This window comes from Vidua macroura, chromosome 2 (genome assembly GCF_024509145.1).
Source record: "Vidua macroura isolate BioBank_ID:100142 chromosome 2, ASM2450914v1, whole genome shotgun sequence".
NCBI lineage: Eukaryota > Metazoa > Chordata > Aves > Passeriformes > Viduidae > Vidua > Vidua macroura.
This window is the reverse complement of record NC_071572.1, coordinates 109,752,884-109,768,628: the sequence shown is the minus strand read 5'-3', so window position 1 is coordinate 109,768,628 and position 15,745 is coordinate 109,752,884. Positions and strand designations below refer to the sequence as shown.

The following is a 15,745-nucleotide window of genomic DNA, read 5'->3' as shown; positions in this document are numbered from 1 at the left end:
GTGCCAGGTTGCTGGGCTGAGCATCCCTTTTTTTGTGCCTCTCGCTGGGAACTGTGACACCAACCCTCTCTGTTCAGGCCCTGGGTGAGAGCTTGCTAGTAGCAGCCTGGGCAAGAGGAGGCCTGCATCCTGCAGAGCCAGGCTGCTGGCCTGGAAAAGCTGCTGAAACCTCACCCGCTGATTGAACACAGTCATTGGGAGCTTTTATGTTGCACATTTATGTTGTGTTTCACTAGTGGTCCTCTGGCAATCAAAATAATTGTAGAGCTTACCAATACCCTGTGTCCCAGAAGTCTGGAAAAGTCTCTTGTGTGAGGGATGTAAGAAGGAATATAATTTTTTTTTTTTTTCAGTCTTTGGCTTTTTTTTTTTTTTTTTTTTCCCTGTTCCCATGTTCTACATGGTTTAACATTACCAGGTGTCCTGTTGGGTTCTGGTATTGAATAGTGGTAAGTCTAGATCTTGTAAAATAGGATTAAGGATTGAGTAAACTATTAGGCTGACTTGCAGAGCATTTTCTCAAACTAATCTCTTAATGACAGAACAACTGAGAGCTTTATACAGTGGTTCCTGACAAGCTCCTGGCTATACATGTAGTGCTGTAAAACACTTAATTTTTTCAGTGGGGAGCCAGAATGTAGGAATTAATAAATGGGCAGATCTGGCTCTTAATAAAAGTATTTGTGAAAACATTTGGGCTCCCCGAATGTGCCTGCCATCAAAACAGTCATATTGTGGATAGTGATGTTTGTATTTCTGAGGATAGTATGGCTGTACTGAGTACATTGAGTTTGCAAAACTTTTCTGTCCTTCTCAGGTTTGTGCATCTGTAGCATAGAGATTCAGATGGCCCTGTCCTGTCTTGTCACTTTCTGGCTCCTGAGCCTCCAATTGGTCACTTGCCATAGAATTACTGTGGAAGCACGTATCCTGTTAATTAACTCAGAATAAAGGAAAACTCTTGTGGTGAACGGGATGATTTATTCTAAGCCCAAAGAAGCAGTTCATCCTGTGGATGGTGGAGAGTGCCAGGGAGGGGAAGTTGTAAGTACAGGGAAATGCTTGTTAGTGTCTGCATGCAATGCTCATTGTGGTTTCTATGAATTGTGATTCAGTCTGTAATAGCTTTGGGTGTGTTTTGTCAAGAGTGCCCAGGAGAAAGGAGTTTTGTAGCCTAATTGCTGTTTGTGTGAAGAACCAGTTCTTTGGGGCCTCCACTATATGGCATTTGCTTACTTTATGTCCAGTTCCTTTCCTGGGGGAGGTGGTGAACAGCCCTGTGCAGCTGTGTGCACTGTGTCAGAAATCCTTAGCAGTGTGGTAAGTGTGATCTTTGTTCCAGGCTGAAGGGTCCTGATACATTTAACTGGTGGCTGTATGACCCATGACTGTGGTATGGGGCTTGTTAAATAACTCAATGGATCTGGTTTTCTACACCATAGTGGTGCAGGAAGAAGGCTGTGATAAAGCTGCCAGGAATATGTGCTGTTAAGCAAATCTGTGAGTTAAGAGTTGATTGTTTATCAGCTACTTGCCATGGCCTCATCATAGGTAGGACAGAAGGACTATATTGGCAATTAATTTAGTTTTGTAGAGTAGGAAAACTGAATAGAAATGATGCTACTCAACTGCTGAGCCGGTGACAATCTCTTCATTTTTCCTTCTTTTACTGTTGTCTGACTTTCTCTAACTTTGCTCTGCATACCCCTGCCCACTGACTTTTTTTTTTTTCCCACTTGAATAGTTTAGACAACAAAAATACAGGCAGTCTCTCAGTTTAGATGGTCGAGTTTTGCCTGATAAAGGGCATGGGAGGCAGATTTGGTGACTGGCACCCTGTAGCACTAGAAGTATCTTACTTGCTTGGCTTAGGAAGCCTTGGGAAAAAATAGAAGTGAAAGAGACTTGATCAAATACAATATACATGGATGCATTTCCTGTAGTAGTGTGAACCTCTTAGAGTTTGCAATGACATTGACCTTACTTAATATTAAACCAATTCATCATGGAGTTATGGAAGTTTAACAGCTTATAGTTATCATACTGTGTATTGCCTAAAGAAATAAAAATTGTGGCTTTTGACAGAGGATTAAGGATGCTTGAGAAACAAAGCTTTTAAACATTTATTGGTGGACATCCTTATATTATGCCTTGTGCACTAAGATGTGAAACAGTCCTCCCTTTATCTTGCTCAGTAAAAGTTCTTTTGCAGAAGTGATGGGAAATAAAAGATTTGGGTCATAATCTTGGCAGTGACATCAGCAAGTTGCTGAGTTGCCCTTTGGGCTTGAGTCTGTCTGCTCTCTTACAGTGGCACTGTATTAGCATGGCCAGGTGATTGTTAGTAGAGAACTTTGTAGCTGTGTACCCATGGCTGTCAGAGGCTAACAGGTGACTTTGGTTATTCTCACACTCAAAGACCAACCATTTCTGCTGTTGGATTGGGCTGCTCAGGACCTTGTTGGGTTGGGTCTCTGAGAATGTGTTTCCTCAGCCTCCTTGGGCAGCCTCTCCCTGTGTTTGGCTACCCAAATCGTGGAAATTTCTTTTTTAATACTGTAACTTAACTTGATATAATCTTGTTGCTTCTAGTCTGTTTTCCCTGTCTCCCTTGGAGTGCAGCCTGGCTCATTGTTTTCTTTAGGCACTCACCACTACCTGTACCTGTAGATAGCTTAAAACTGTGAGTAGATGTGAGCAGCCTGTGCCTGCTTGAGTTAGCTTTTGTACATCTGTTGTGAGGAAGCCCATCTCTCAGGCCCTACCTGTGTGCCATAGGTAGGAGATGGCAATCCAGGAACAAAAAGCTGCCTTCTGGAGAGGCTGTAGTGTGTTCCTGCTCATCTATGCCTTGAGCAAGTGCAGGCCTCTCTTGCTGGGATTTGCATCTGCCTCTCCTGCCCTGTGCCGTGCTCCTTCACCCACAGGATGGTCACCAGGTCTCCGCAGCGGCGTAACTAATACTGAGATCTTTGTGCATTCTTTTTGTTTTTGTTTCTGTCAGAGGGAGTGGTTTGCTGAAGGCCAGACAGGCTTTAGTCACATCAGGCTGGATTCTGCAGTGTAATATGATTATCCTGATTCACCTTGAGAATTGCCAGGTCCATGATGAAATCAATTGTGATGTTGCCTCAAGTTCTGAAAATTTTCCTCTTGCTTTCAAGGACTGTCTCCTTTCACCTCCTGCCAAGTGTAACTTGGTGTTTTAGACAACTGTTTTCTCTCTTGCATAAAGCCTCGAGAAATGCTGAATGAGTGCTTTGATAGGAACAAAGGGTTTCTCTAAAGAAGTAATGCTGAAAATGTGATAGTAGGACCTAGTAATGCCATAAGCATGGAGGATGGACTGACATAGTTAAATGAGTGACTAGGAGGAAGAAAGACTTCTGGTCAAGTTCCTTTTTCAATATTTTGTCATGCCTGGGCATGTTGCAAATGGTATTCATGGAGAAAACAGAATTTTTGTAATTTTTTTTTCTTTTGATGAATGCCTGAATTCGATCTGAGTCAAGGAAGGAGTGTCTTCTTTGGGATGAAGGGAAATCAGTGTCTATATAGTGAACTGCTCAGCCTTGACCCAAATATAAATTATTCAGATCTCTAAATAAGAATTCGCTTAAAAAAAAAAAAACAAACAAAAAAATTCCCAAGTGATAGTGTTTGTGTAGGGTATCACTAAGCTACATTGTTTGACCATCTGTGATATGTTTGCCCACAAGTATTTTGTTAAGTTTCAAGTGTTATTTAGACTAAAGACTTTGTATAATTCAGTATGTATTTTTAGTCTTTTACCTCTTAGAGCATAATTGGTTCAATTAAAACCATTAATGCCTGTGGTGTAATTGCATTTTATGGAATTACAAACTGTTGTTAGAAACTGTTACTTATTAGAATTTTCTGCTGTAACAATGTGCATGGCTATTTTACTTGGCTTTGCAGCTGCCTCTGTAACCTACTGATTATGTAGCCTTTGGTGAAAGTTTTTTTTGAATAGTTCAATTTATGGAATAAATAAGAAAAATTATACCAATGCATAGCTTCAGTCTTTGTCTTCAAAAACCACTAATTTGTTGAGCTAGATAAAATGCTGCTGAAAGTGCTTGGCCATATGAATGGGTTGAGAGAGAGGGGTTCTGTTCCTTCTGAAGTGTTCATGAGCTGGTTGAGATGGGAACATGTACTCAGTGGCTTTTGTAGCAGTATCAATTACCAAGATGTCCTTTCACTTGGCTCATACCTTTCTCGTAGTGTTCTGAGATCCCTCCATTCTTACAAATGGAAAATACTCATCATTCTTCCATTTTTATCTCTCATTTTGTATCTGCTCAATGTGAGTTTAATATTGCTTTATGTTTCTGTCTCTTTTAATCTTTTTTGAAGATGAACAGTGGTGGGTACCTGACTGAGGTATTGAAAATGAAGAGGTGTTGAGTTGGGTGTGATAGGGCTGAGTAGGAAGGCAGCTGTTGGGGTCTAACAAGTTTGGGAATGGCAGTTGAAGGGTGACTAAGCTAGAATCCTATTTTTAGATGAAGATGGAAAGGGGAGAAGGACTGGAGTCTGATCTGTTACAGAATTAACATAACTGTTATGTATCATCATGGAAGCTGGATTTTCCTTTTCATTTTGTCTCATATAGATTGTTGTATTGGGTGGGCAGAATTAAATATTAATGAAAAACCATGTTATATATGGCTGTATTTTGTTGGTTTTGGTGGCCTCCCATAAGTTCAGGAGACTTCTGTTGATTCTAGAACCCTGCCAATTGAATGGAATATATCCTTCTGCATTATTGTATTCTCTAGCTCATATGCATTTAGATTACTAACCTTGACAAGCATAGTTGACTATCTCATTGATGACCTTAATTTAAGTGTCTGAGGAAATGCTTACATGGGCCAATGTACATCTAGAATATGTGTGTCTGGTGTAGCACCCATCAAAAGATTCAAGTTGGAATTGTGTTAATAGCTGCCAGGTTTGTAAAAAGGCAGGGAAATATAAGGATGTAGGTATTGCTTTTTGTTAGCAGACCAGTTGCCTCTGTATAAAAATTAAAACTTGGTGTTCTCTGAAAAAATGGAGGCCCCCTCAGCTCTGTTATATAATGTTAGCTTATCTGAGCATGTTGGATCGACTCTGAGAATTTGCCTGGAATTGTATAATAACTCGTTATGTGACCAGGAGTCTGATTACTGTTTCACTTTAATAGTGAGGAAAAGCTTTGTCTTGCTGAATACTTTGCATTCAGGTATTTATGCATGTTTCTTCACTGCTTCAAAGATGTAAAGGAGGCATTCTTATGGAGGACTGTCTTAAATTGACATCCTATCTCATGAAGATACTTTTCTCCCCCTGTTCAATTTCAATATTTATGTGTCGACACTTCTCTTTCAGGCTCCCTGTTACCTTTTATTTACTCCCAGTATCTAATCCTAGCTGTTCCTTCATTTTCTGCCACAAAAGATAGCTCCTTTTGGCTTGTTCAATGTCAGAGATCTAAAACCTCTCACTCATGCTTGCATTTGCTTTGTACTTTCTGAACCTTTGTTTCATGCAGTTTTTCATCAGGTTTAAAAGAAAATAATGTCTTCAGGCAAAGTGTCTAGTTCAACACGATCAGGTCTTTGCATTTAAAATGTTAAAAACATAAGTTTTCTTCTGGAAAAAGAGTATTCAGCAAAAAAAAAAAAGTTTCTACCTAGAATGTGGCTGCCTCTTCCCAATTATCTGACAGTTTGATGTTCTTACAGCACCTCACGTTAAGAAATTGAAGGCCAGTTGTTAGAGATGAGTCCTGTTGATTCTACAAAGAATACGCCTCCAAGATGCTGCTCTTGGAAGTACCTAATTAGTGAATATTATCTGGACATTATTTAAAATTAAAATTTAGGCTCTTGGTAAAACAGATGTCTGAAGACCTGCCAAAGGACCCAGCTCAATTAGTTCTATTATGTGAACATGTTAAAAAAATTGTTCCATGAATCTGGGAAATTCTAAGGCAAAACTTATATTCTCTTGGTATACTTAACAAAAAAACCTTACTGACAGTTTTAGTCATTCAGCTGTGATTCCACTGACTGGTATTACTTGCAGGTAGAGGTAGCTCTAATGCCTTCTGTTAGAAACTCTCTTTTCTCTTTGAAGCTGTTGCTCAGGCATAGGTTACTTTGCTTCCTTTGTATCCTTGCTGTCTTGGTGTGTTGCTTTGCCTCTGTTAGTGCTTAGCATATCTGCCCTTGTGCTGAGGGATGGATGGGGAAAATATTTTCAAATTGGATTATGAAGTTCTGGTAAGGGTGGGTCTACATTCTCCAAAGAAGGAATGCCACTGCTAAAAGGTTATGCCAAGTTCAGAAAAATGTAGCCTAGATGTACAAAAGGAGTGATGTTCAATCACACAAAGTTAACTGAGATGTGCTAGTTTCTGAATAGAAAATGTGAATTTCAGTCCTTGTTGCCTGAACTGGTGTTGTGTTCATTGAGTGAATTTGTGTTTCACAGACTTTAAAGGGAGGTTTGGATCTGGATTCTCCCACTTATAAGTGGTTCAGGTATGACATGCCAAAGTAAGGATGCTATCTTTTATGGTGGGAATAGGAATGTGGAGGAATTCTGCTGAAGTATTACATTAGAAGAGTAAGGACTTCAAGCTTATCAGTATTTCTTTAATTTCTTCCACTCAAAACCAAACCCTAAGTTTTCAGTCAAGAAAAGCTTCTGGAAGTGTGGATAAGTTGGCATATGTAAACAAGCTACCTGGATCTTGAACAATGCTTGCTAAACTGTGTGATTGTAAGATAATTACTTCTCTATTTCTGGGCATTGGTTACAGTCTGATCTTCATTTGCTCTCATCCTTCTCTTCAAGAGGGAGCTGCTAGAGAAGGTTCTTTAGGAGACATTGCCTTGAGACAAGTGAAAAATAAACTTATTGCTGATCACAGATGTAGGTAGTTTATGACAGTTAGTTTGGGGACTTTTTTTTTTTTTTTGAGAAAACAGTATATTAGATGGTGGCTAAACTGTGCCAACTGTATGTGGGTCAGACTTCTGGTTTTGAGAGCACTCCCTTTTTCCTAATGTGTCCCTGAGAGGCAGGCTACATTTATGTACCTCCAGGCATTCCCCATAGTCACATGTGAATGCATTGTCATCATCAAATCCAAGTTTTTGGTTATGTAAGCATTTGATAAGATGATTCAGAAGAAAGGCAGGAGGGCCAGGGGGAATTGTCTGAAAGACTCTTATTAAAATCATGCTGAGTTACTGTGTGTTGTAAATGAAAACATGCTGCACTACTGCAACTGTTTGGAAATTGCCCATCTAGAATGTATTCACTGCATGAACATAAGAGTCAGCAGCTCATTTTAGCAGCTTTAGGCTTTAGGGGGCATCCTGATTGTACTGTACCTGCTATCCCAGCACAAAAAAAAAAAAAGAAAAAAAAAAAGCTTAATAAATTCTGCTTTATATGTCAGGCTTAAGCAAGTCAACATTATTATTTGACACGTGCTAATAGTTAACATTATTGTTTGATACCTGTTGTAGGATATATCCCCAGTATAAATGTTCCTGATATGATAGGGATTGGTAACCTGTGATGTCATGGATGCTTTCCAATTTAAGAAAAAGAATTCCATTTCCATCATAAGAAATTATGACTCTTCAATCACTTTCAGCGAGGTTTAATTTGACCTGAATAAACACTTCTTTCTTGAAAATGCTACTCCTTTAAATTGTTGAAGCTTTACAGAAATAAGGAGTTTGGAGTACTCCTTTGGTTGCCAGCTTTTTTGAGGAAATTTGGGCAGCATGAAAATAATTGCACAGTATGTTTATTTTGTTACACAAACAGTAGTGATGACTCCATAGAAGCATTTGTGACACAGCAGATGTGATGGTCTGGGACAGGAGCTGCTACAGGGGCTCTCCAGAGCTTAGAGCTGAAATCTGCTTTTTTAAGAAGTAGAAATTAGAGAACAATCTTATACTTGGTACATCAATGTAAGACTTAAGGCAAATAAATACTTTGTGTTGATTCTCAAATCCTTTCTCAGCCTGTATTTTGATGGGATTTGTCATCTTGTGTTGTTGCCTGTGTCCCATCATTCTGCAGCTGTCCTCACTCCCTGAAAACCTTTGACATCCCTAAGAGAAGTACAGAAGGAATGAGGGAAAATCCTCCATGGAAAGAAAGGAAGGAACAAAGTTGAAAAAAGACAAGCTTTACAAGCTTGTTTAGACTACAGCTTCTTTTGAGAATGCTAAAGCAGTGGAGAACAAGGTAAAGTTTCTGCATGCTGAATGAGCCAGCTAAATTAAATCTACTGTCTGAACAACCAAATACTGTCTCTCTCTGAACTCCCAAGCATTAACTTAATCTTTGGAAAGCTCATGGATCATTGTATCTTTCAAGTTGAATAAATGGATATTGTTTTTAATAACATACTTAATTTCTGGGAAGTAAACAGTGGGTGTCTAGTTCTGCCAATGGTATGGCCTCTCTGAACATGTCTGTGAGTTTTTTTTCCCAGTGAAACATAGTCTGTTGGGAAAGGTTTTTCATTTCCCTTTCTCAGGTATCAGGGCTCAGGTGTCTTCTGTACATTTTTATATTGTCACTTAAAGAGGAAGTTACTCAGAAAAATACAGCTTAAAAAAGAAGATCATTGGTAGAATATCATTAAATCTTTCATCTTGCAAATAATGTGGTGGCTGTACTATCTTCTTCCTTTGGTCCAGCATTTATGAGTCTTAAATAACTGTACCAATTTCCCCATATTCTTTTTAGTTAGAGTGCTCTTTGTGCTTCTGTTTTTCTTCAGCTCTTGGCTACTTTCTTGGTGCTGGTTATCAATTGATTTTAGCAACAACAGGTGCTTTTGAGTTACTGCACAGCAGTAGCATGAGTAGAAGAATAATCTCCTCATTGGCAAGCCCCAAAGTGGTGGGAGAGAGGCTGCAGCAAAGCGTAGCATTTGGGTTCCACACTTGAGTCGGTGTCCATTGTCTAAGCAGCTTTTCCCCTTTCTTGGAGAAAGCAAATCCAAGGAGGTGTTGCTGCCTGCTTTGTCAGGCAGTGAGGGGGAAAGTCTGAAGTGATAAAGGGATTAAAAAGGTCAGTTGAGGCAGGAGCTTGGTACTGGTAAGAGTATCAGAATGGTCTGTGTTTTAACTCTTTCCTCCCTGCCCTGCCTTTACATGTAACCCCCAAACACAAATGTCCACCGCTAAAAATGGGGAGGAATTGGATCCCTAAAGATGTTTTAGTCTGTGCAAAATTCAAAGTAGTTGTAGCTTAGCTTTTAGTGATGTAAAGCTTATTTTTAATGTGAGTGCTAGTTTTTCTTTTGTTTGCTGTACAGCCTTTTATGTATTTTCCCCAAAGACCATAAAAATATCTTTATTAATTGCACTTCATGTGCGTAATGAATAAGTATATATAGACACAGCTTTTTTTGAGGAGTTTTAGCTGGTCTGTGTGTAAATTCAGCCTCCACTAGAGTTCATTGGCAAGTTTAGCTGTAGCTTACAGAATTTATTGACTTAATCTATGGCGTATTTGTTACAAATTTTCTAATAAGAGTTCCTTAATGCCTAATTTTATAAACATCTGAAAGGTTTTTTCAAAATATTGCTGCTTTGTTTTAATCCTGTTTACAACAATTGGAAAGTATTTAAGGGGAAAAAATCAGTCTTGTAATAGTCTTTAAATAGCAGATTACTATTAAAAACTCTGCTTGCTATTGCAGCATAATTTGAATGTGATTACAGTGATTAGTTCTTTCAGACAAAAATTCATAAATAAGAAGTGTTGGCATTTAGAAATATTTGCCAAACTTCTTTGCATTTTCTTTGTTTCATCAAGAATTTTGGGCAGAAGAGCTTTTTCTATTTGCTACTTGGCCTAAAATGAATAAGTGTATGAGTTCATACCCTTTTATTATTTGTTACTTCACTTGAACACTGTAAATTCATGTAGTTAAAAACACTTCAAAGCTGAAGACTCCCTCTTCATCTCTCTCCTGTGCCCTTAGTTTTGGATGCCAGAGTTGATGTGTATGTAGGCGAATGGAGAACTTTCCTCAAAAATTTAAAACCCTAATAATTGGTATGGTTCTTCTTTTTTTTACTCTTATTGGGTCATAATGTCAGTGTGTAATTAAATAATGTATGTTGTTTTCATGTTGCTGTGGTAGATGATGATTGAAAAGCTCAAGTTTACAGGAGCCAAGACCTGGGGGAGGTTAGAGAAGTTTTCTGCCAGACTTAATGTTGCCATGTACTGATACTATCTGGGCACATTTAGCTTTGCTACTTGCATACAAATTCCACTTCTTTATCCTCAGAATTTGTCATGCAATGAATGCTGATTTATAGCAGGAGCTGTCTTTTCTCTGATTTGAAGGTATTTTGTTCCAGAGATAGGTGTGAGCATGTTTTAGGACTGAAGATCGCACATAAGCTAGTCTAAAATTCACTTTGTCCTCACATTCAGGCAATGACTGCTACTCAGGTGAATCTTCAAGCTGCTCAAGCCTTAAGAACAGCTCCAAACAGAGCAGCTGTCACCTTGCAACTTCTTTTCTGCAAGACTCCCAGTACAGTGAGCTTCAACAGATTTCATGCATCTACTGCTTAAACAGTTTCTGTTAACTTTTTCAACTGGATAATAAAAATATAAGGTTCTTAAATGACAATGAAAAACAGTCTATAAATCTGGTTGTTCAAAAGTATGCTTTTTCTTCTGAGGAAAGCAGTCTCCTGCTTTTTCTGTGAACTGATAATAGGATGAAAAAGTGTTCGTAGTACAGAAGTGAACCTAGTCCTTTGCACCTTTACTTGGTAGAAAGTGTCTGTGGGTTCCAAATGAGTAACATTAATACACTCAGTTTGTTTGGAGATGTGTGTATTTCAGCTACAGCTTATGAATTCAGGAAGGACAGGAGAAGCTTTACTAAAAAGATTAGGTGGCTAAATACAACTAATGATCACTCTCACTTGAAACTTTATTAAATCTGGACTGAAATAGGGCTTGGATGTCAACTATTTTAGCACAGCCAGTAAAGCAGGAATGTTGTTACCGCACAATAACAATGACTGGATTAAAGTGTCTTTGCATTGTGAATAGGATCTCTTTGGACCATGAAGTTGTGGCCTGAGTATTACAAGGTAACAAACGTTGTCTTTGAGTGTGACTATCAGGCATTCTGTATTTTGACCAAGTGATTTGGCTTTTTGTTTAGCAATTAGTAGTATAAACAATAACATAAACAGACTTCCTTTTACAGCAGAAGCAAATACTTCATCTAAGATGGGGGCCTTTGAGTTGCAGAACAAGAAGTAAGGCATGACCTTCCTTAATATCATAAATAACATATTGTCATCAAAGTAGACATCAAACTGATCTTTCAGCAGCAGTCAGGGTTGACTTGAGTGATTTCCAGCTCAAAATGGGGGTAGGTCAAAGTGGCAATTATGTCCATTAAGTGTCATTGTAGACCACTTTGACCATAATGATTTCTGACAGAAACAGCTCCCAAGCCTTACAAATGCAGGAAATGCCAAATCTGTCAAGATCTGATTCTTCTCCAGATGTCTCACTGAACAGCTTGTTTGTCCTTACGCAGCAGAGATCAGAATAGTTTGCTGCAAACCCAGTACCTGTCAATTACTGTTACTCAATTTTAAGTGTTTTCTCAAAAATGGATAGTGAGTTCTGGGGTGGAGGTTGGATAATAATAGCACTCCTTGACAGGGGAAGCAAAAGAGGGAGTTATTGAAGTAGAAAGTCCAGAGCAAGTAGTAAATGTCCTCAAAAAGACATTACCAATATAATGTACAACATTGACACAGTTTATGGTGTAAGATCATGCATTTCCTAATACAAATTATTGCTGATGCCCAGTCCAACCCTGTTAAAAAACTGTATTGATGAATGCCTTCATCTAATGGCATACCCACTAAGGACTTTTGCAGCCAGAAGGACATTGCTCACCAGTAGTGTTTGCTAATACATTAGCAAGCATTTGTAATGTAAACCTGACTTTAGAACAACAGTTGGAGGGGTTAGAGACAGCTCCTGGGAACACTTGCATAATTCCTTTAGACAGTGCTGGGGCTGACTGAAATAGGAGGTCTGACACCACGTTTGTGCAACTTGTGGACTTTACCAAGAGGTAACAGATTGAACTTCAGGTATTTGACTCCAGTGATTACTGTGGGTTATCAGTTTCAAAGGCTGCTCTGGGTATTGTTGACTCTTGTCAGCAGCCTCTGTATGTAATTGCTTGTTTAAATAACTTTAAAAATGCCACTGAGATTTCTCCACAGATAGGTTTTTATTAAATGCTTTGTGACATTTGTTTAATACAAGCTATGTTTAGTCTGTATGAAGGAAAGCAATGTGATAGTAGTAAACTGTGGTGGTTTTTGTATTTATTTTTTGACATTTTTTCTAAACTAAGGTTTGTCTGTCCGGTCTTTGCTTGTTCAAAAGAACAGATGTGCTAAGTGTGTCAATATTTTTTTTGTATGTGTGCTGTTCTCTTATTCTGTTTCTTAAGTTTATCTTGGTTCTCTTGCTAGGCTGTGTGGATTGCCTGCCAGGAACTGTAAGAAATGCAGGGATTTGTCAGAAGGGAGAAGGCTTTTAGCCTCTGGAACCTTTTCTGGCATTCATTCTATCAATATAGGTGACACCACGATAGGTGTCAGACAATATGGTGCTTACAGTCATGTTTGTTACAATGTAGTTAAATACAGAGAGTGCATGGATATTGTTGAGTTGAACAGGTATGTTTTATCCTTTGGTTTTCCATGAATTGCCATAGTGATGATGAATAGTTGAGAAAAAGCAGGAGAATAAGGACCAGAAGCAGCTTGTGCTGTGTTTTGGTGTTTGAGGGGAATCTTTTTTGGTAGCATTACTCCTGGCATTTTCAGTGAGTGTTGCTATTTAGAGCAAGATAAGACAGATCTGTATCAGAGAAACAATGGTATTAACCTTAAAAATCCTAAATTAACTTGTTTACCACCTTTTTGGAGTGGTTGGAAGCTGACACTTGCTTCTTCCTGGCACAGAGAAACATAATTTTGATCTGATGGCTCTAAACCCTAGCTTTGATGTTTCTGAGCATGAGCATGCAAAAGCCTTTTTTTTTTTTTTTTTTTTTTTTCCTTCAAGGACCATAATTCTTGTTGCAGGGAAACTGTAACAGAAAAGTAGGCATAAAAGTAATTTGTGGCTGCTTTTAAATCTCTTTCATATTTGCAGTGATGTATTCCCATAAAATTTTTCAGATGTATGAGTATTTTTATTTTAAACTAGAAGGTTTTTTTTTTTTTTTAACATCTATCTGCAGTAGATTAGCTTTCTGAATGTATTTTACTGAAGTTTTTGATTCTCAAATGTCAGTGTAAAGAAAGTATCCATCCCCTGCAGCTTGTAAATTACTTTTCTGACTTTCTAAAGCTTTGTGCAGAATAGGCTGACCAAGACTGAGGTTGCATGAACAGCTCTGTTGGAGAAGATAGGAAGGAGTTGAAAAGTGCTGGTTGAGAGTTCTCTGGGTCTTGCTGTGCTTCATCAAGGTGGTGTTCCTGCTGTGGTTTGCTTTCCCCTTCAGAGGACAAGAGGCATTGTAGAAATCTCAAAATTCAGTGGGGTATGAGCTTTTACCTGGTAAAATCTAATAGCCTGTAAGATGTAAAGAGGCATCTAGAAAACAGTCGAGATGGCAGTGCTGTTGTGCATGTGCTCTGGCAATGAATGCATAATTTCTTAGGCTAAAAGCTTTGGCTTAAGATTTTCTTTTTTTCCTGCTGTTTCTATTGATACACTTTCATGAACTGATCCACTTGTGAATTATGAAAGAAATGAGGAAATTGAAGCAAAGAGAAAATTGTAGTCTTGACAGATGGACTCAGGAAAGGTTCCTTTGTGATGTAGAATAATGTGGAGAAGTTTTACCGTGATAGATCTTGCCAAATACAGATTACATGAATGACCTTAATTAAATGACAGAGCTATTTATTAAACAATATTAGAATTGTATATATCCCCAGCAAACAAGCTAGTGTGTTACAACTGCAGTGTAGGATATCAGATTATAAGTTTAGTGTTTCAAAACTCATATTGACTTGGAGCCTGAATAGGTGGTGTCATGATGAGGATAAAATATTAGGGTACTGTTGCACATACTACCATAAGATTCTAATATACTTTGCTGTTTCTACCATTCATGATACAGCCAAAGCAAATTTGGGACTGGGTGAATGCAGTGGAATTTCATACACTTGCATACATGTACACACAAAGTGGCTACTGTAATATGAATTTGAATTCCTGTCTTATCTAATAACTTCACTCTGCAACTTGTAAAAATATTCATTGCCTCAACAAAAATAAAATTAAAAGGTGTTGGTGTTTGTGAGAGCCAAGGCAAACTTGTGAGTGGAAGGAAAAGAAAATAGGAAATGCAGATTTGCAGACAAACTCTAAAGGTTGTCATGAAAGCTTGGGTTACATCTCTTTCGGAGTGTCCAGACTCTGCTGTGTTCTGTTTTCCAGCTATGGAGGGGAAGTGTGTGGTATGGGAGTTGTCTGGATAGGGTTTTTAAATAATTGTTAGGGTGGTCACAATATGACTGGAGCAAACAGGTTGTAATTGCAACCTGTAGTGTTGCTTTTCATAATGGTTATTGCAGTGACATGGTAATTGCAGATCACATGAAATCTCAATAACTTTTGTGGTGGATTATTGCTTCTGCCTGCTTGTTCCTTTGTGCTCTGTTGTGATAGCTGACAAGGGAGATGGCCAAATGCAGGAGCTTAAATATTTGCATCATTGTATCATGTGTCTACATGAGCAAGATGGCTATCAAGCTTCAGGTGAAATAATGGCATATTTCAGTGTGAGTCTTCACTAATTCTTGGTGTTCCGGTATCCTGACTAGCTATCATTAAGAAATTTTTATTAGTAGATAGAACCACGTAAGTGCTTTTTTGTTAAATTTTTAGAAATACAGGTAATTGTCAAATCTTAAAGAAATAGCTTCTGCATTATTCATGATGCAATTTGTATTGGATATGATTGTGTCAGTACTCCTGGGAATGCTGTACATTATGGGAAATGTTGTATCCTACCAAAACCCAGCCAAACAAAAATCATATCATCATACATTACTGACAGTGCACAACCCTTGCGATTATTGCAAAGGTATCTTTAATTCAAGCACTATGAAAGGGTAAAATATACAGACTTCGTGTTTGCAGATCTTAAAAAATATTTATATCACGTCGTCTGTGCTTTTTACATTAATTTCCTTTCCTGCTTTTGCTTGCCATGAGAACCATTTCCTTGTCAGCCTTTATTGTATTATTTTTACACAGGGAGCAATCTGGAGTAAGTATTGTGGGTGTGCAAGCCAGCACTTCATGGTCTTTGAGAAGTTTGGGATTCTGAGGTTGATAATAGAAATCTTTATTTTGAAAAAATACAGCAGTTGTGTTGCTTTACAAGGTAGTAGAGGGAATTCACTCCAGAGCATTAATTACAAAAGAAAAACATATGTTTTAGAAAGATCAAAATTTGATAGTCAAATACCTTAGTACTTGGTAATAACCTAGAACAAGTTTGTTTTTTTTAATTGTTCCTCTGATGTCTATGATGTATCTGTGTTGTAGTCATCCAGAATAAAAGTACTTGTGGAACAAAATCTGTCCTATTCTGTCATTGTTA

The 15,745-nt window shown here is 38.2% G+C and overlaps 1 protein-coding gene across 1 annotated transcript in view; it reads left to right on the top strand.

The window, feature by feature from the left end:
• Positions 1 to 15,745, top strand: part of GBE1 (1,4-alpha-glucan branching enzyme 1) — a 138,487-nt gene that overhangs the window by 1,186 nt on the left and 121,556 nt on the right. The gene's annotated exons all lie outside the window — the stretch shown is intronic.